This window comes from Oncorhynchus keta, chromosome 5, assembly GCF_023373465.1.
Source record: "Oncorhynchus keta strain PuntledgeMale-10-30-2019 chromosome 5, Oket_V2, whole genome shotgun sequence".
Classification (NCBI taxonomy): domain Eukaryota; kingdom Metazoa; phylum Chordata; class Actinopteri; order Salmoniformes; family Salmonidae; genus Oncorhynchus; species Oncorhynchus keta.
The window spans coordinates 9,849,068-9,870,691 of NC_068425.1; the positions used below are offsets into that span (position 1 = coordinate 9,849,068).

Here is a 21,624-nt window from a genome sequence, read left to right on the forward strand (position 1 = left end):
GGAGTGAGAGACAGAGAGGACAGAGAGAGAAGAAATGGAGTGAGAGACAGAGAGGACAGAGAGAAGAAATGGAGTGAGAGACAGAGAGGACAGAGAGAGAAGAAATGGAGTGAGAGACAGAGAGGACAGAGAGAAGAAATGGAGTGAGAGACAGAGAGGACAGAGAGAAGAAATGGAGTGAGAGACAGAGAGGACAGAGAGAAGAAATGGAGAGACAGAGAGGACAGAGAGAAGAAATGGAGTGAGAGACAGAGAGGACAGAGAGAAGAAATGGAGTGAGAGACAGAGGACAGAGAGAAAGAAATGGAGTGAGAGACAGAGAGGACAGAGAGAGAAGAAATGGAGTGAGAGACAGAGAGGACAGAGAGAAGAAATGGAGTGAGAGACAGAGAAGGACAGAGAGGACAGAAGAAATGGAGTGAGAGACAGAGGACAGAGAGAGAGAAATGGAGTGAGAGACAGAGGACAGAGAGAGAAGAAATGGAGTGAGAGAGACAGAGAGGACAGAGAGAAGAAATGGAGTGAGACAGAAAGGACAGAGAGAAAATGAAATGGAGTGAGAGACAGAGAGGACAGAGAGAAGAAATGGAGTGAGAGACAGAAAGGACAGAGAGAAGAAATGGAGTGAGAGACAGAGAAGAGAAAGAAATGGAGTGAGACAGAAAGGACAGTGAGAGAAGAAATGGAGTGAGAGACAGAGAGAAGAAATGGAGTGAGAGACCGAGAGACAAGAAATGGAGAGAGAAAAGGAGAAGAAATGGAGTGAGAGACAGAGAGACAGAGAAGAAATGGAAGAGAATGGAATGAGACAGAAAGGACAGTGAGAGAAGAAATGGAGACAGAAAGGACAGAGAGAAGAAATGGAGTGAGAGAAGAAATGGAGGACAGAGAGAGAAGAAATGGAATGAGAGACAGAGAGAAGAAATGGAGAGAGAGAAATGGAGAGAGACAGAGAATGGACAGAGAGAGAAGAAATGGAGTGAGAGAAAAGAGAGAGAGAGAAATGGAGTGAGAGACAGAGAGAGATGAAATGGAGAGAGACAGAGAGGAAGAGAGAGAAGAAATGGAGTGAGAGACAGAGAGGACAGAGAGAGAAGAAATGGAGTGAGAGACAGAGAGAAGAAATGGAGTGAGAGAAAAGAGAGAGAAGAAATGGAGTGAGAGACAGAGAGAAGAAAAATGGAGAGAGAAAAGAGAGAAGAAATGGAGTGAGAGACAGAGAGGACAGAGAGAAGAAATGGACAGAGAGGACAGAGAGAAGAAATGGAGTGAGAGACAGAGAGGACAGAGAGAGAAATGGAATGAGACAGAAAGGACAGTGAGAGAAGAAATGGAGAGACAGAAAGGACAGTGAGAGAAGAAATGGAGTGAGACAGAAAGGACAGTGAGAGAAGAAATGAAATGGAGTGAGAGACAGAAAGGACAGAGAGAAGAAAATGGAGTGAGAGACAGAGAGGACAGAGAGAGAAGAAATGGAGTGAGAGACAGAGGACAGAGAGAAAGAAATGGAGTGAGACAGAGAGAAATGACAGACAGAGAGAAGAAATGGAGTGAGAGACAGAGGACAGAGAGAGAAGAAATGGAGTGAGAGACAGAGAGGACAGAGAGAGAAGAAATGGAGTGAGAGACAGAGAGGACAGAGAGAAGAAATGGAATGAGACAGAAAGGACAGTGAGAGAAGAAATGGAGTGAGAGAAAAGAGAGAGAAAAATGGAGTGGGAGACCGAGAGAGAAGAAATGGAGTGAGAGAAAAGAGAGAGAAGAAATGGAGTGAGAGACCAAGAGAGAAGAAATGGAGTGAGAGAAAAAATGGAGTGAGAGACAGAAAGGACAGTGAGAGAAGAAATGGAGTGAGAGACAGAGAGGACAGAGAGAAGAAATGGAATGAGACAGAAAGGACAGTGAGAGAAGAAATGGAGTGAGACAGAAAGGACAGTGAGAGAAAAAATGGAGTGAGAGACAGAAAGGACAGTGAGAGAAGAAATGGAGTGAGAGAAAAAATGGAGTGAGAGACAGAGAGAGAAGAAATGGAGTGAGAGACAGAGAGAGAAGAAATGGAGTGAGAGACAGAGAGACAGACAGACACACACGCAGACAGAGAGAGACAGACAGACAGACAGACAGACAGACAGACAGACAGACAGACAGACAGACAGACATGAGAATTTCATTCTCCCTGGCTCATTAAACTGCAGTAGGTCCTATTCCTCTACTCGTTCTTTGTTTCGTTCTCCTCCCTCTCTCTCACCTTGCCCTTCTCCGTGAGGATCTGTTTGTAGTGCAGCCATCCCTCTCTCCATATGTCACTGTAGCTGATACTGCCCAGCTCCGAGGTGGAGTGGCGTTTGGAGCGCACCTCCTCCGCTGCCCCCAGACTGTCCAGAGACTAACACACACACACACACACACACACACACACACACACACACACACACACACACACACACACACACACACACACACACACACACACACACACACACACACACACACACACACACACACACACACACACACACACACACACACACACACACACACACACGACAGGTTTTTAGGACAAACACACCTAAAAACGAATGGTTTCAGACACACTCTCCTAGCTGCCAGAAATGGAAGGTCCTCTGCAATCTGCAGTGTGGTCACGTGTAGGATACAGCCAACTATTATTGTGAAACAGGGAAAAACTCACCCCATCAGTGAAGAAACTCTTCACTCTCTTTGGCAGCCTCCTATGGAGAATAAAAATGACTACTGTAGGATTTACTACGAAATGAAATGATCATATGATTCAGATGAATCCCTCCTAATCGATTCCCACGTCTCCCCCCCGGCGATCCATTACTCACGAGAAGACGCGGCCCTCCTCTCTGAAGGTGTTGAGTCCCTCGTCACATGACTTGGAGCGCTCCGTGGTGATGGCTAGAAGATAGGAGGAACGGCGACTGGATTTAATACTGCCTGCTCAGTGGGAGACGGAGCGAGTGAGAGAGAGAGGGAAAGAAAGAGAAGAAAGTAGATGTAACGGTAGTCAGAGGATGTTAATAAAGGAGTGTGGGGTTAGCAGACGTGGGAGAGTGGTTGACAGAGAGGTGGAGGGTGGCTGGGGTGAGGTAGTGGGTGAAGAGGTGGGCTGGAAGGATGGAGTCAGGTTAGGTTAGGTCTTCTCAGGTCACTTCGCTCACTACTGTCATGCAAAGGGAGTTTGTCTGCGTGTCAGACTGGACTAAAGCTGGGTGTACGAGGACCTCTGGACTTCATGCTCTAGTCTATACAGAGGAAATGTGGACCCTATTGGTACAAAACACACTTTCTCCAAAAAGGTAGAAAGTACCCCATTCACTTCAATGACGCACATGCATCTGCCTAGGCACCCGAGGAGTGACTACATTTGCTTTAGGGCGCGCATGCATCTTAACAGGCACAGAGAAGTACACAAGACCTACTTACTGGAGGCCATTATACCTCATCGCCATGGAAAAACTGTCAATCAACTCATGCAGCGAAACAAAGGAGCATCCTGTGTACAGTAAGCCATTCTCTCCATAGATGTGGAGGTGGCATGTCTGCTAGCATGGTACCAGACACCGCAGAGAGGTGTGCTGGGTTCTGGTATGGCTGCATGCAGGGGGGTCGGTCCGGGGTAGTCCGGCTCAAAGGGGGCACTCACTGCAGTCGTGTGAGAAGAGCCTGGTTAGAGGGAAGGTGAAGGTGGGGGAGGCTGGGCTGGTGACGATGGTGGGAGCTGAGCTCATGCCGCTGGACACCACAGAGGAGGCGGGCACGTGGCGGGCACGGAGGTCAGCGCTGGGGCTCGTCGGCTCATCTGTATGGAGGGGGAGGGGGGTTAGGGAAGGATAGAGGGAGGAGGAGAGGGAAGCATGGAGGAGAGGGAAGGGAAAGGGCAGAATCAAGGGTGAGAGGACGAGAGGGAGGAGAAGAGGGAAGGATAGAGGGAGGAGGAGAGGGAAGGATAGAGGGAAGCATGGAGGAGAGGGAAGGGAAAGGGCAGAATCAAGGGTGAGAGGACGAGAGGGAGGAGAAGAGGGAAGGATAGAGGGAGGAGGAGAGGGAAGGATAGAGGGAAGAGGAGAGGGAAGCATGGAGGAGAGGGAAGGGAAAGGGCAGAATCAAGGGTGAGAGGACGAGAGGGAGGAGAAGAGGGAAGGATAGGGGGAGGATGGGAGAGCGGTGAGGTACCACCACAGGGTCACTATAAAGGACAGAGATACTGTTTTCACACGGAATGTTCACGTTCTCTGAGAACCATTGACACGACACATTACTTACGTACCTCACTTTCTTTGTCCTCCTAACACGTAAATACAATGCACACAGTTTATAACGTGTTCTATGAAGCATCCTCAAAGAGAGATTGGAAGAAAATACTCAGAAAAGACTAAAGACTAAGACTAAACTGCAATGTAGAACTTCAATAACGTAACTGTAAATGAGCAATACTACAACTCTATTGCGTAAAAAAACACACACACACACACACACACACAGACAATAGACAAAATAATAAGGTGGAAAGTAAAACGGCATAAAGAGAGATTAAATCAACTCCCTACTGGTGTACCTGTGTCTGCTGCCTCCATGAGAAGAGTTCTTCAAATAGAAACGGAAAAGGCTTTGGTACCATGTAATAACGCTCGGTTTCAGTTCTTTATCAACTAGCGTGTTGGGAAGTATGTGTAAGGGTGTGTGTGATTCCTTGTGTTGGTTTGTATGAGTGCACTACACACACAAAAAAGGAAACTATGTCTTGCTTGCAGTGATAATGTCTTCGTTAGCTGTCATTTCAAGGTTGAATGGCAGAAATACACAAAACAATAAGTAATATATCCAAGATCAGGGTTGGGGAGTAATGGATTACATATAACGTGTTACATATAACTGATTACAACAACAAAAAACTAACTGTAATCAGTTACCAGCAAAAATATTGTAATCGGATTACAGAGTCCTTTGAAAAACTAGATGATTACTTATAGGATTACTTTTAAATTCAGAAAGGATGTTACCGGAAAAAATCTTTGACACCTTTCTGTTCTCAAAGACATTGAAATCAGCGTTAAAAAAAGGAGCAGATTTTAAGTTTGTTCCACCTGAGCGAGTCTGACCACAAGTCAGAGACCACTATGAGGACCACGCCAAGTGCGTTTGATGGATCGCGGGTAAAGAGCAGGAATAGGCCTCGGTAGGTTACAGTCCAAGCTATGTCTTCCAATGGTGCGACTGCATGTCAGCATCCAAAGATTCTACATCCTACTTGAATAAAGGCTTGGAGGCGAGGACGACAGCAACGGGGGTAGCCTGCGGGCAACACGGACATCACTGATATCTACATAGATGACACATTGATGTGACACACACTGCTGCTCGAGCTATTTGTTTCTCACAGATTGTCGTCGTTGTAGGTGACTGTGTATTTTGACCCAATAAATGGATGAATGTAAGAGGTTCAAGCTGCCTATCACATATTGTTTTTGCGACTGGTGGACAGCCAGTTGTTCTTGCAACAGCTGCATGGTGCAGATCCCAGCATTTGGAATAACAGTTTGAGAGACTTCCTCCCTTCTAAACTCCCCCGTGGTATTGTGCTCCACATACTGTCAAAAACAAGCTTCATTTAAGAAGACCACGAGTGCGGCTTTTATGGCTCAATCTAATTCGTCCTGATAAAAAAACAAATCCACGGGCCTAACGGACACATACTCAAACTTGCAGACTTTTGATAGGCTTAACACAGCTACTGCATTGTTGGGTTTATAGCAAGAAAGGCATTTCACTGTTGAATCTTATCTGTATCAAAGTACAATGCGAGTGCAGCAATATAACCTAACAATTTCACAACTACCTTATACACACACAAGAGTAAAGGAATGAATATGAATGTGTACATAAAAATATATGAATGAGTGATTCCCGAACGGCATAGGCAAGATGCAGTAGATGATATAGAGTACAGTATATACATATGAGATGAGTAATGTAGGGTATGTAAACAAGATGCAGTAGATGGTATAGAGTACAGTATATACATATGAGATGAGTAATGTAGGGTATGTAAACAAGATGCAGTAGATGGTATAGAGTACAGTATATACATATGAGATGAGTAATGTAGGGTATGTAAACAAGATGCAGTAGATGGTATAGAGTACAGTATATACATATGAGATGAGTAATGTAGGGTATGTAAACAAGATGCATAGAGATGAGTAAGTATATACATATGAGATGAGTAATGTAGGGTATGTAAACAAGATGCAGTAGATGGTATAGAGTACAGTATATACATATGAGATGTAAACAAGATGAGTAATGTAGGGTATGGTATAGAGTACAGTATATACATATGATGAGTAATGTAGGGTATGTAAACAAGATGCAGTAGATGGTATAGAGTACAGTATATACATATGAGATGAGTAATGAGATGTAAACAAGATGCAGTAGAAACAAGATGCAGTAGATGGTATAGAGTACAGTATATACATATGAGATGAGTAATGTAGGGTATGTAAACAAGATGCAGTAGATGGTATAGAGTACAGTATATACATATGAGATGAGTAATGTAGGGTATGTAAACAAGATGCAGTAGATGGTATAGAGTACAGTATATACATATGAGATGAGTAATGTAGGGTATGTAAACAAGATGCAGTAGATGGTATAGAGTACAGTATATACATATGAGATGAGTCATGTAGGGTATGTAAACAAGATGCAGTAGATGGTATAGAGTACAGTATATACATATGAGATGAGTAATGTAGGGTATGTAAACAAGATGCAGTAGTTGGTATAGAGTACAGTATATACATATGAGATGAGTATTGGAGGGTATGAAAACATTATATAAAGTATATGAAGTAACCTACCCAACCTTGTCCAAGATAACCATGCAACGTTCATCTCAACCAGTCTAAAACACACACAAGGGGATGTGAAACCAGCCAGCCACAACACACTTTCTGACTGACACAGAGGATTATGGACCAGACTAGTGTTTGCATGTAGAGAGGGAAGGGTAAGGTTTTGCCCATGTTTAACTTTTGTAGTTTCAGGCCCTAATGCTGGCCTCACTAATAACCTCGGCTGCTGCGCCTGTCTGAATACCTTCACTAAACAGCAGAGGGCAGCAGATCTTCAGTCTCAAATGGAAGCAATGGCTCAAAACCGACTTGGCTCTCAACTCGAAACCAGCCCCGATGGGCTTAACATGAACTTTTGAAACTTAATGGTGTGCTTTCTTGTATTGTTATACAAGGTGCTCAAAACATAACTTGTTATGCAAGACTCGTGCCTCTCTCCCCCATGTTTCTTCTCTGACCAAACATACTTCTCCACAGACATAATTTCTCCCCTTTATTCCTATCTGCTTCCACTTTCACTGTCTTCCACCTGCTCCCCTCTGTCTCTCGACATCTCCCTCACCCCTCCTCTTCGCTCTGTATCCGTCCGTTTCTCGTCTCGGTGCTAGGGCCAGCCCAACAGAGGCAATAGGAGAAGGGGCAGAGGCGGAAACATTCCCAATCTGGGATGTGGAATCTGCCTGTTTACAGCCGAGCCCAGAAATAGCCGCTCTCGCTGCCTGTGGGTTTAACAAGGGCCATCATTAACAGAACCAGAACAGCAGAGCCAGTAGAGAGAGGAGCCCTGTGTGGGAGCCACCACAATACTGGCCGTAGAATGGAGCAGGGCTCTATACTACCACAGCACACTCCTACAGCCTACTACCACTTCTCTATAGGAGACGCCATGACCTCACCCGCTCACACAGAGACACAGACAGAGGGTGAAAGAGAGATTTCTTCTTTGAGAGCATAGGCCATGTTTTGGCCAGCTCAGTGTGTGTGTGTGTGTGTGTGTGTGTGTGTGTATGTATGTATGTATGTATGTGTGTGTGTGTGTGTGTGTGTGTGTGTCTGTTGTGGGGAGGGTATAGTGGTACACAAAGGCAGCATTGAGGGCGGTGGGCACAGAGTGCAATGCTTGAGGCTGGCAGTGTGACAGAGACAGTCTGGACCCCTACTGTACTGTGCCTCACAGGGGGTTCCACTACCACCAGGCCTCCTGTCCTATCATCTACAATACTGGGTTCCCCAAAAAAGGAGGCTCATGGGGTACAGTATAACCTGCCATCCTATTGAGACCCAGTCCTAGGATCTACAGTAAAAATGCTACAATATGTAATTCATTTCATTGGTTTTGTTACCGCAAGCTACCAACACTATTCAAAAGGAGACTACAGTGAGTGAAAGCACCGTATAGAGAACGCTAAGTCAAACAACCGATACTAGAGGGCAAGAGAATTCAACCACCGTCCTGGACAGCACAGACTCTGTGCTTTTGTGTGTCCGTCTACTACACGGCCTCTTCATCTACGGTCAACAGAACAGCAGCCTATTAAATCATGCTCTCAAACAACCAGATCACAGATCCAGCAAGAGACAAGTTAAGTTTCAGTCTTTGGTCTTGAAACATGCCTCAGCTTGCCGCCCTGACTGCCTAGTTTCGGTACATTTTTGCTCTGAGCAGGAGGGAAGAGAAGGAGCAAGAAGTTTCTCCGTTTTCTGGTTCTCTTCCCTATTAAATCCTTTCATTTATAAGTCTCCCTCTCCCTATATCTCCCTATATCTCCCTCTCTCTCTAGGTTCCGTCACAGCTTGGCCCCACATTGAGGGCATCTATCGATCTCCCCATTTCAAACGTAGGTACACGTTTCCCACGCAGCTCATTAGAATATGCTTTGCACTTTGCTGACCTAGGTTGTTGTCCTGACCATCTGAGGGAGTAGCCTACCTCGCCTAGAGAAAGTCTACACCACCCCTTGGATTTTGTCACATTCTATTGTGTTCCAAAGTGGGATTCAAATGGATTTCATTGTCATTTTTTTGTCAACGATCGACACAAAATACTCTAAAGTCAAAGATGAATGAATAATAAAACACTAGTATGACTTGATTAGTTAAGTATTCACGCCCCTGAGTCAATACATGTTAGAGGCACATTTGGCAGGCGATTACAGCGGTCTCGTAAGAGCTTTGCACACCTGGATTGTGCCACATTTGCCAATTATCCTTTAAAAAAAATGTATCTTCAACCTCTGTCAAGGTGTTGGGGATCATGGTTAGACAGCAATTTTCAAGTCTTGCCATAGATTTTAAAGCAGATTTAAGTCAAAACTGTAACTTGGTCACTCTTTGCCCCGAAGTCAAGCATATCCATACCATGATGCAGACACCATCATGCTTGAGAATAAGGAGGCAGTAACTCAGTGAGGTTTTGGACCAAACATAAGGATTTGCATTTAGGCCAAAAAAGTGTATTCCTTTGCCGTGTAGTTTTTGCAATATTACTTTCATGCCTTATCGCATATATAAGCAATATTACTTTCATGCCTTATCGCATATATAAGCAATATTACTTTCATGCCTTATCGCATATATAAGCAATATTACTTTCATGCCTTATCGCATATATAAGCAATATTACTTTCATGCCTCATCGCATATATAAGCAATATTACTTTCATGCCTTATCGCATATATAAGCAATATTACTTTCATGCCTTATCGCATATATAAGAAATATTTTCATTCTGTATATTGGTATTCTTCTTTTCACTCTGTCATTTAGGTCAGTAATTGTGGAGTCACTACAATGTTGTTGACCCATCTTCAGTTTTCTCCCATCAATGCCATTGAATTCTGTAACTGTTTTAAAATCACCACCGGCCTCATGGTAACATCCCTGAGCAGTTTCATTCCTGTCCTGCAGCTCAGTTCAGAAGGACGACTGTATGTTTGATGTGTCTGGGTGGTTTCATACATCACCCACAGCATAATTATTAACTTGACCATGCTTAAAGAGAGATTCAATGTCTGATTTGTTATTGTTCCACATCCACCAATCACTGCCCTTCTTTCTGAGGCTTTAGAAAAGCTCACTGGTCTTTGTAGTTCAATCTGTGCTTGAAATTCAATACTTGACTGAGGGATAATATATACATATGTGGTATGTATGGGGGACAGAGGAAGGGTTGGTCACTCAATCATGTCAACCCCTATTATTTCACACAGTGAGTCCATGTAGCTTATGTGATTTGTTAATTAAGAGACATTTTACTCCTGAACTCATTCAGGCTTAAACAAAAAGGGGTTGAATACTTATGCAACAAGTATATTTGAGTTATTCCATTTTTATTAATGAGTTAAAATTGGCAAAATGCCCTTTTCACTTTGACAATATTGAGTATTTTGTGTAGATCAATGACACAAAAAAAAAACCAACACAATTAAATCTATTTCAATCCCACTGTGTAAACGCAACAAAATGTGAAAAATGTTCAAGGGGGTGTAGACTTCCTATAGGTACTGCATGTGGCCCTGGCCTGGTCCTGCCTTAGCTGTGGTTGGTTGGTTTGCCTGTGGTTTGACCGTAGGGCTAGAGGCTTATGGTCTGTTGATTAGTACTGTACATGTTGGAGTAGTTGGCTATTTAGTGAGGCTCTGATATGTTCATCATGTGTTTTTTCAGCAGCAGAGCAGAGGCAACAAGCTGAGACACGACCAGATACCTCCTGTTCTGTTCTCACAAACACATACACACACACGGTACATACATACATACATACATACAAATGTGTGATGACAGTAGAACACACACGTAGTACGCAAATACACAAACGTTCAAACAGTTACAAAGCCCAGAGGGTCACCTCAGTAGATCCAGGCATAATGCCAAAAGTTATGGTTATTATTAGATTTTCAACCAATTCATAAATACTATTATTCAATGTTTTTGTCATTTAGCAGACGCTCTTATCCGGAGCGACTTACAGGAGCAAGTAGGGTTACGTGCCTTGCTCAAGAGCACATCGGCAGATTTTTTACCTCGTCGGCTGGGGGACTCAAACCAGCAACCTTTTGGTTACTGGGCCAACGCTCTTAACCGCTAGGCTACCTGTTGCCCAAATTGGCTGGAACTAAAAGGGAATTCATGGCAGTGACGTAGAGAGAAAGATATTCTCCCTGTTGTGAAAGCAGACAGACTGACAGATAGGTGGACAGACAGACGTACTCTGTGATCACAGACACACGCTAGTGAGACATAGAGTCAGCTTCCACCTCATCTCGGTCTGAGAGACTGGGTGAGGAGGAGGAGGAGGAGGAGGAGGGGGGGTTAGTGAAGTCCCGTAAATTATGATTCAATCAAACACCACTAATACCGCCTGCATGTCTGTGGGAAGTGCCAGTATTACCCAACACAAACAAAGACACAGACTGGAGACAGAGTAAGGAGAAGCCCGGAGCCTGGCCACACAGGCAGAGACCCACAGAGGAAGTGAAGGGTACAGAGAGAAGGGTTCTATTCTCTAAATACTGGCCAAGTCATAGTCTACGTCCTCCCATCTTTCTGGTCAATCTTTCTGGTAAGCTTCTTGTTTGTTTTTACAAACAGTCAGTTTCCAGTAAGTTCCAGTAAGATCAATCAGGAGGAATATGTTTGTGTCATAAACAGAAGTGGGAGTGATGAGGTCTGCAAGTTACATGGAGGGGTAGGGAGAGGTAGAGGAGGAGGTGTGTGGGGTGGTGGAGGTGCTTACCTATAAAGGGAATGGAGGCCATTGCGTCATCCTCTACAGACAGGGGGGCCAGGTTGCCATTGGTACGGTGTGGGGCACCATCTCCTGAGGGGCGAGGGGCGGGGGCAGCGTTGTGGGGGTCAGGGGGAAACACAGGGGGTTCCGTGCCATCTACAGGCAGGGTGTAGTGGGGGTGGCGCATGGCGTGGGCGCTTCTTCGCCCCGTGGGGGGTTTCTGTCTCAGTTTGACCTCCTGGGCCTGAGCTACCACCTCCACCTGGCCTTCCACTGCCCCTCTCTCATGGTTGGTGGGGCGGTAGGCCTTGTCAAGGGGCTCAGGGGTGGTGGAGGCCAGGGGGGATGGAACTGAGGGGACAACACCCTCAGGGGGCTGGTTTTGGGTGTGGGGGCCCAGCTGAGGTGGGGGCCAAGGTAGGAGGGGTCCCTGAAGGAGGGTTGCTGCATGATACGGCCTGTCTTGCGGTTGAAGGAGGGGCTGTAGCTGCGGTAACCTACTGGCTGGTCGTCCAGGCTCTGTCCGGTGGGCAGACGTCTGCTCTGGGGGGCTGGCTGTTGGGGCTGGGGCTGGGTATGTGGGTGGGCCTGTGATTGGGTTTTGTGGTGCGGCTGTGCTAGACGGCCCATAGAGGGGGCCGGCGCAACACCGTAATGGTTCCCCTGCCTCTGATAGGCCTCAGTTCTGGGTGCTTGCTGTGAGGCCTGCTGCAGCCAGGCGGGCCTCTCGAAACGGGGTGACCCCAGCATCTCCAGCGAGTGGCCATTGCGGTCGTACTGTACCAGCAGGTTCTCCGACCGGGCTCTGCTGCCGTAGGAGGAGTGGTGACTCTGGTCCCGGGCCCCCTCCCAGTCTCTGTAGGTCCAAGAAGGGTCCCCGTGGGGGCCGGGGCCTGACTGTTGCAGTAGCATCAGGGTGTCCTGGGAGGCGCTGTGGGGCCAGCCGCCCGGACCCCGTCGGTGGCGCCCGGGGCCTGTCTCACACAGCCTGTCCTGAGAGTAGCTGCGGTGGCGTTGGTGCATGCTGCCACTGCGGCCCTGGCGCTGCTCAGCAGCTTGGCTGTAGTACCACTCAGACAGGGCCTGTTGGCAGTGATGGCTGCGGCTGGGGCTGGGCTGGAGAGGGCTGGCCCAGGCCTGGCTGCCCTTCCGGGGCTGAGAGGAGGCGATGGTGGCGGTGGCATTGTGGTTGACGTAGTGGACACGCAGAGGGCTGCTGAGGGGCCCTCCTGAGGAGGAAGATGAGGAGTAGGAGCGGCCCCTGGTCTGTCCCGTAGGCTGCTGTCCGGTCACACCGCACTGGATCTCCTCCGCCCTGTGGGGGGGGCTACTGTGTCCGCCCCACCCCTCCTGCCAGCTGGCCGCGCTGCCCACTTTGGAGCGGTTGTCCAGGGGGGACAAAGGGCTGGCGGAGCCTGCCCAGCAGCTCCAGTTGTCCAGCTGGTTCTGGCCCATGAGGGCCGGGGCCCCAGAGGGAGGCTGGGACTTGGCGCGGGGAGCGTAGCAGAGGGGCGGGGGTACCGGAAGGTTCCGGGCTCCCCCTGTGTAAGGCTCGTTGCCCCTCAGGTAGGCATCCTGGGAGTATGCCTGTAGTGGGAGACAGAGAGGGAGAGAGGTGAGACACAAACAGGAGGAGTTCAGGTGACGAACAGAGGTCAGAGGGGAAGGAAGGAGCGATACAATTGCTTTGACAGTCACAGGTTTGACCGGCACATCATTCAAAGCTCCTTGTTAACTATGATGTTACACAGCAAGCGACGTCTAGAATCATCTGTGTTCCTCCTCCTACCACCGCAGTCTGCTCAGCCATGGTGACTGTTAGGGGCCCCAACTCAGCCTCCAACACAAACACAGCTACTAGCTAGCTGCAGGCACTAGCACGCGCCTTGAGGAAGAGCCACAACACAGCAACCGTCTGCAGCCACACAGACACAGAGCAATGTTCCAAATATACCGCTACAACAAAACACTGACTTAAAACAACAACAAATCTGGATCTATCAAAACAAGCACAAAATCTCACTGTTGCGGCGAGCTTGATCCAATAGGCCCGCAACGACACCACACGTCTAAAGTATCGCTCAGCGTTCAGCCCCTCAAGCTACAGCCGCAACACCGATTAAGAAACTACAAAGCTACAGACTTAAAACCACTTTGCCCCAAATTAATTTATATCAAAAGGCAACACTTAAAGATGAAGTGTTCAGGCTTTACCTCAGAGAGCAGGGCAGGCCCACACTCAGTCTGGCAGTGTCTCTCAGGCTCAATACTGGCTTCAAGTCACTCACAGAGGAAGAGGAGAGGAGGGGAACTCTGTTTGCTTCCCACAGACACTAACACTCCCGTTGCTACGATTTACCGACGCTCTCCCTCTCTCTCCTTCTTTCTCGAGGTTGTGTCTCGACTTCTTCTTTAGACTCCTTTTTTTGTGTGTCTCTCTCGCTGTTCTTTCTTGCCATCTGTCGAACTTTCTTCTTCGTTCAGTATGCTGTCCTCAGACCAGCCCTTCCAAACGCTCTCTCTCTCACACACACTCTCTCTCTCCCCTGTGGGAGGGTGGAAGGGGGCATGGCTAGAGCTGGTGATGTCACCACTGGAATGCAACCGATGCCCGTGGTGCGTTGAGGGGCGGAGAGAAGGGTGGAGGCGTGGAGGGGTGGGGGAGTGGTAGTGGGGTTGAAGGAGGGCAGTATTTGGAAGGGGAAAGACGTGGTGCTTGGTGGGTAGGGGGTTGTGTGTGTGAGAGAGAAGCCCAGGTCGGGCGCCCAGGTCTGGGAGGTTGTGTTAGCGTTGTGCCCCTGGGTTGCTCCTCCTGGTCCAGAGGAGAGGCGGTGACATGCTCTGCATGTCTGGTCATGTGAGTAAGTGGTGGAGCAATCTATGGACCGAGGCAAAATGTGTGCGTGTGCGTGTGTAGGTAGCCGCTTTTCATGTGACGCTTCCACAGAACTTTGGATAATAGCTTGAATGAATGTGTGTTGTAATCTAAGGACAGACTAGAAAGCATCTGCGTCACAGCCTAGCTAGTTCCTGAGAGCTGAGAATGTCAACTCAAAGCAATGGAATGACAAGCATGACGATATCCAAGATGTTCTCTCTCTGTAGTATTAGTATTCTTAAATCAACGAACTTATCAATGAATTTGTCAGGTATTAATTTCTGAGTATTTCTATTAGGGTGTAGTGTGGTTGAAATATCATACTCACACTTACCAGCTGCAGCACGTCGTCACCTTTTGGCATTATAGAGACCTCCAACACACTCTCACTGTGGAGGGAACGAGAAGAAAGGAGAGAGGAACAAGGAAGAGAGGGCAAAGAGAGGGGGAACCGAAGAGAGGGGAGAGAAGGAGGGAGGAAGGGGAGAAGGGGAAAAGGAACACAGATGGAAGGGTAGGAAAAACAATATAATTCCACATTTTTTCCAAACTCTATCATGTTACAGTAAGAGAAGACTTTCCCCCTGTTGTGACGAAGGGTTTTGTTTTGCTGTGAGATGAGTTGATCAGCAACCATGTCACAGGAGACCCTGTTGACGATGACCCTGGTGACTCTACTGCTCTCCGTGGATGTGTTCTGGACACTCAATGCTCCAGGCTATTCTCTTCAGAAGGAAGTGCTCACACAAGTCGAGGACGACTTACACAACTGAACATGTTCCACATTCCAGAATCATGCTATACATACATAAAACATGCAAAGTAAAACGACACGAGACATGTCTCGTACATAAACGACACATACAGTGCATTCGGAAAGCATTCAGACCCCTTGACTTTTTCCACATTATGTTAAGTTACAGCCTTATTCTAAAAATAATTAAATACATTTCCCTCGTCAATCTACACACAATACCTCATAAAGACAAAGCAAAAACAGGTTTTTCGAAGTTTTTGCAAATGTATATATTTTTTTCTACAGAAATCCCTGATTTACATAAGTATTCAGACTGTTTGCTATGAGACTTGAAATTGAGCTCAGGTGCATCCTGTTTCCATTGAGCTCTGGTGCATCCTGTTTCCATTGAGCTCAGGTGCATCCTGTTTCCATTGAGCTCAGGTGCATCCTGTTTCCATTGAGCTCAGGTGCATCCTGTTTCCATTGAGCTCAGGTGCATCCTGTTTCCATTGAGCTCAGGTGCATCCTGTTTCCATTGAGCTCAGGTGCATCCTGTTTCTACAACTTGATTGGAGTCCACCTGTGGTGAATTCTGTTGAATGGACATGATTTGGAAAGGGACACACCTGTCAATATAAAGGTCCTACAGTCGACAGTGCATGTCAGAGCAAAAACCAAGCCAGGAGGTGGAAGGAATTGTCAGTAGAGCTCAGAGACAGGATTGTGTCGAGGCACAGACCTGGTGAAGGGTACCAAAACATGTCTGCCGTATTGAAGTTCTTCAAGAACAGTGGCCACCACCAAGACTCTTCTTAGAGCTGACCGTCCAGCCAAACTGAGCAATCCGGGGAGAAGGGCCTTGGTCTGACAGAACTTCAGAGTTCCTCTGTGGAGATGGGAGAACCATCCAGAAGGACAACCATCTCTGCAGCACTCCACCAATCAGGCATTTAGGGTAGAGTGGCCAGACAGAAGACACTCCTCAATAAAAGGCACATGACAGCCCGCTTGGAGTTTGGCAAAAGGCTCCTAAAGGACTCTCAGACCATGAGAAACAAGATTCTCTGGTCTGATGAACCAAGATGAAAAACTCTTTGGTCTGAATGCCAAGCATCACGTCTGGAGGAAACCTGGCACCATCCCCATGGTGAAGCATGGTGGTGGCAGCATCAAGCTGTGGGGGTGTTTTTCAGCTGCATGGACTGGGAGACTAGTCAGGATCAAGGGAAAGATGAACGGAGGAAAGTACAGAGAGATCCTTTATGAAAACCTGCTCCAGAGAGCTCAGGACCTCAGACTGGGGCGAAGGTTCACCTTCCAACAGGACCACGACCCTAAGCACACAGCCAAGACAACACAGGAGAGGCTTCGGGACAAGTCTCTGAATGTTCTTGAGTGACCCAGCCAGAGCCCAGACTTTAACCCGATCGAACATCTCTGCAGAGACCTGAAAATAGCTGTGCAGTGACGCCCCCCGATCCAACCTGACAGAGCTTGAGAGGATCTGCAGAAAATAATGGTAGAAACTCCCCAAATACAGGTGTGCCAAGCTTGTACCGTCATACCCAAGAATACTCAACACTGTAATCGCTGCCAAAGGTGCTTCAACAAAATACTGAGTCTGAATACTTATGTAAATGTGAAATTTCAGTTTATTTTTAATTCACCCTCTGAATAGCACACATACACAATCCATGTCTCAATTGCCTTAAAAATCCTTCTTTAACCGGTCTCCTCCCCTTCATCTACACTGATTGAAGTGGATTTAACAAAATTAAAAAAAAAACTGTATTTACTTCGTCATTATGGGGTATTGTGTGTAGATTGATGGGGGGGGGGGACTATTTAATCCATTTTAGAATAAGGCCGTAAAAAAGTCAAGGGGTCTGAATACTTTACGAATGCGCTGTACATACTGTGGGTACACACAGACGCACACGCAGTACAGTGGCTCTTACCTGTTCTGTATGAGGGCGATCACCTGGGAGTAGGTTTTCCCCAGGACACTCTCTCCATTCACCTTCACCAGCCGATCCCCTGCAACACACATAAGAACATACATATTTAAATCCCAGTATGACCAAACACAGAACAGATATTCAGTGATACACTCTCAATAAAAAAAGAACAAGAGCAACCCCCCCCCCCGAGGGATGTGTGGGGGGTGGTTAAGATAGGGACAGAGGATTTGTGTATGGAAATATAGAACTATGTGCTTGCAGTAGTTGCTGTGAAGTCAGGAAGGACACAGTGTCGCCTCAGGGTTTGTTGTGTGTTGATATACCGGATCATAAGCCTGAGGCAAAAGGCCTGGATCTGTTTGTGTTTTGGCAGGAGAAGGGATGAGTCATTCGTTATGTGTTAGTGTGTGGATGTGTTTTGGTGGTGTGTGTGTGTGTGTGTGTGTGTGTATATTTATATAGGAGTAATGGTTTAGCTTGGCTGGGCTGCAGGGAGAGGAATGCTGCCCAGCTTAGCTTGCAAGACACGACAGGAAAACGTCTCTAATTAGCTCCAACTTACACTGCTGGGTATTTGTCAGCTTGTGTCAGTCTGTTCTCATCAGTATCATTACTAATTTCCTAAGACAATAATGCAACTTTAATGTGTGTGTGTGTGTTTTTGCTGAACATGGTCTGGTGGGTATCCTTGTTGGAGCACCTGACTCCTTCCTATCATCCATGTGTGATCATGTCGGACGCTCCTAAGGTTATTTCCATTGCAAATCAGGCTGTTCCTGCACACACGCACTCTCCCGTCCCTCTCTTTCTTGTTCGCTTTCAAAACAGACATTTTCCTTACCTGTACACAAGCCAGCCTGGTGAGCAGGACCTCGCTCTTTGACATTCTTGACAAATATGGTGTCCATTGGCTCCAACCTACTTCTCCCTACATGGCACAATGCAGTATGTTACTGTCACTTCATTCTTCAATTGATTAAATATATCATTGCCCACTGGCCACAGACAATTCAACGTCTATTCAATGTTGGTTCAACGTAATGTCTTTGAAATGATGTGCAAACAACAGTGAACCAGTGTGAGCCTAGTGGAATTATACTATAATCGTCAATATAATGACATGAGCATAAATACCGCCAATAATCCAATTGAGACTCAATAAAAGGACAACTCTATGCACAGGTTCAAGTTCAGGTTCACTCCACCTTTTCTTAGCAGTGGGAATTACAAGCTAAAGAATCAAACTGTTCTAGGAACAGTGTTTTGGGGCCACAAGGTCATTGGCAGCAGTGGGGCTCTCTCCTGCAGGGGAAGCAGTGTAGCTAGAGGGGGACCCTGGCTAGGAGTGGCGGTGACATCGTCGAGACACCAGAGTCTAGTGGCGATGGTGTCGACTGAGGGAGACGACTTACCCTTTCCATTCCCGTTCTCCTCGTCCTGTGAAGACAACGAAAAACAACATCAACACTGATATCCAGGCTCATACGGACAATGTCACCCAGGGAACAAAGCTCCATGGCAGCCTAAACACCAGTTCACAGAACGTCCACCTCTTTCCAGGAAACCAGAATGACACAGGTGTTAAGGAAGGGTGGAGTTGGGTGAGGATGTGGTTTCCGTATGTATGATGCGTTTGATACCGCTCCATTTATTCCATCCCAGCCATTACAATGAGCCAGTCCTCCTATAGCTCCTCCCACCAGCCTCCCCTGGTGTGCACGTGTGGTTGTTTGTGTGAATGGAAGCTGCCAAACGCTCAAAGTGTCCCCTCAGATCTTGTTCATGCAGTGTCTGTCTCTGTGCAAAACATATCAAATCAAACCTTATTTGTCACACGCGCTGAATGCAACAAGTGTAGACTTTACCGTGAAATGCTTACTTACAAGCCCTCAACCAACAGTGCAGTTTCAAGAAGAAGAAAATATTTACCAAGTAGACTAAAATAAAAAGTAACACAATAAGAATAAAGAGGCTTTATACAGGGGGCACCGGTACCGAGTCAGTGTGGAGGCTATATACAGGGGCACCATAAAGTCAGTGTGGAGGCTATATATACAGGGGGGGCACCACCGGTACCGAGTCAGTGTGGAGGCTATATAGGGGCACCGGTAGGGGTGGAGGCACCACCGTACAGAGTCAGTGTGGAGGCTATATACAGGGGGCACCGGTACAGAGTCAGTGTGGAGGCTATATACAGGGGCACCGGTACAGAGTGGTGGAGGCTATATACAGGGGGCACCGGTACAGAGTCAGAGTGGAGGCTCAGGGGGCACCGGTGAGTGGTGGAGGCTTTATACAGGGGGCACCGGTACAGAGTCAGTGTGGAGGCTATATACAGGGGGCACCGGTACAGAGTCAGTGTGGAGGCTATATACAGGGGGCACCGGTACAGAGTCAGTGTGGAGGCTTTATACAGGGGGCACCGGTACAGAGTCAGTGTGGAGGCTACAGGGGGCACCGGTACAGAGTCAGTGTGGAGGCTATATACAGGGGGTAGTCAGTGTGGGGGGCAGTGTGGAGGCTATATACAGAGTCAGAGTGGAGGCTATATACAGGGGGCACCGGTACAGAGTCAGTGTGGAGGCTATATACAGGGGGCACCGGTACAGAGTCAGTGTGGAGGCTTTATACAGGGGGTGGAGGCTACCAGGGGGCACCGGTACAGAGTCAGTGTGGAGGGGCTATATACAGGGGGTACCGGGGCACCGAGACAGTGTGGAGGCTTTATACAGGGGGCACCGGGGGCACCGAGTCAGTGTGGAGGCTATACCGGTACAGGGAGTGGAGGCTATATACAGGGGCACCGGTACAGAGTCAGTGTGGAGGCTTTATACAGGGGCACCAGTAGTCAGTGTGGAGGCTATATACAGGGGCACCGGTACAGAGTCAGTGTGGAGGCTATATACAGGGCGCACCGGTACAGAGTCAGTGTGGAGGCTATATACAGGGGGCACCAGTGTGGAGGCAGAGTCAGTGTGGAGGCTATATACAGGGGGCACCGGTACAGAGTCAGTGTGGAGGCTATATACAGGGGGCACCGGTACCGAGTCAGTGTGAAGGCTATATACAGGGGGCACCGGTACTGAGTCAGTGTGGAGGCTATATACAGGGGGCACCAGTACCGAGTCAGTGTGCAGGGGTACAGGCTAGTTGAGGTAGTCTGTACATGTAGGTGGGGGCAAAGTGACTATGCATATGTAACAAACAAACAAACAGCGAGTAGCAGCAGTGTACAAAAGGGAGGGGGGGGGTCAATGTAAATTGTCTGGTGCGGTAGCAGAGTAAACAGTCTATAACATGGGTGACTGGAGTCTCTGACAATTTTATGGGCTTTCCTCTGACACCGCCTATTATATAGGTCCTGGATGGCAGGAAGCTTAGGTCCTGGATGGCACTACCTCTGTAATGCCTTACGGTCAGATGCCGAGCAGTTGCCATAACAGGCGGTGATGCAACCGGTCAGGATTCTCTCGATGGTGCAGCTGTATAACCTTTTGAGGATCTGGGGACCCATGCCAAATCTTTTCAGGAGGAAAAGGTTTTGTCGTGCCCTCTTCATGACTGTCTTGGTATGTTTGGACCATGATAGTTCGTTGGTGATGTGGACACCAAGGAACTTGAAACTCGACCTGCTCCCCTTCAGAGGGAGGTGTTTAGGCCCAGGGTCCTTAGCTCAGTGATGAGCTTTGTGGGCACTATGGTGTTGAATGCTGAGCTGTAGTCAATGAACAGCATTCTCACATAGGTGTTCCTTTTGTCCAGGTGAGAAAGGGCAGTGTGGAGAGATTGAAAATGTCAGTGAAGACAATTGCCAGTTGGTCTGCGCATGCTTTGTGTACACGTCCTAGTAATCCGTATGGCCCAGCGGCTTTGTGAATGTTGACCTGTTTAAAGGTTTTGCTCACATTGGCTACCGAGAGCGTTATTACACAGTCATCCAGAACAGCTGGTGCTCTCATGCATGCTTCAGTGTTGCTTGCCTCGAAGTGAGCATAAAAGGCATTTAGCTCATCTGATAGGCTCACGTCACTGGGCAGCTGGCGTTTTGGTTTCCCTTTGTAGTCCATAATAGTTTTCAAGCCTTGCCACAACCGATGAGCGTCAGAGCCGGTGTAGTAGGATTCAATCTTAATCCTGTATTGACACTTTGCTTGTTTGATGGTTAGTCTGAGGGCACAGCAGGATTTCTTACAGGCGTCCGGATTAGTGTTGCTCACCTTGGAAGCGGCAGCTCTAGCCTTTAGCTCAGTGCGAATGTTGCCTGTAATCCATTGCTTCTGTTTGGGATATGTACGTACGTTCACTGTGGGGACGACGTCATCGATGCACTTATTGAGTAATCCGATGATTGAGGTGTTGTATTCCTCAATGCGATTGGATGAATCCCAGAACATATTCCAGTATGTGCTAGCAAAACAGTCCTGTAGCA

The 21,624-nt window shown here is 47.4% G+C and overlaps 1 pseudogene; it reads right to left on the bottom strand.

The window, feature by feature from the left end:
• The window catches only part of LOC118384146 (rho GTPase-activating protein 23-like), a 47,645-nt pseudogene that overhangs the window by 11,778 nt on the left and 14,243 nt on the right, over nucleotides 1-21,624 (bottom strand).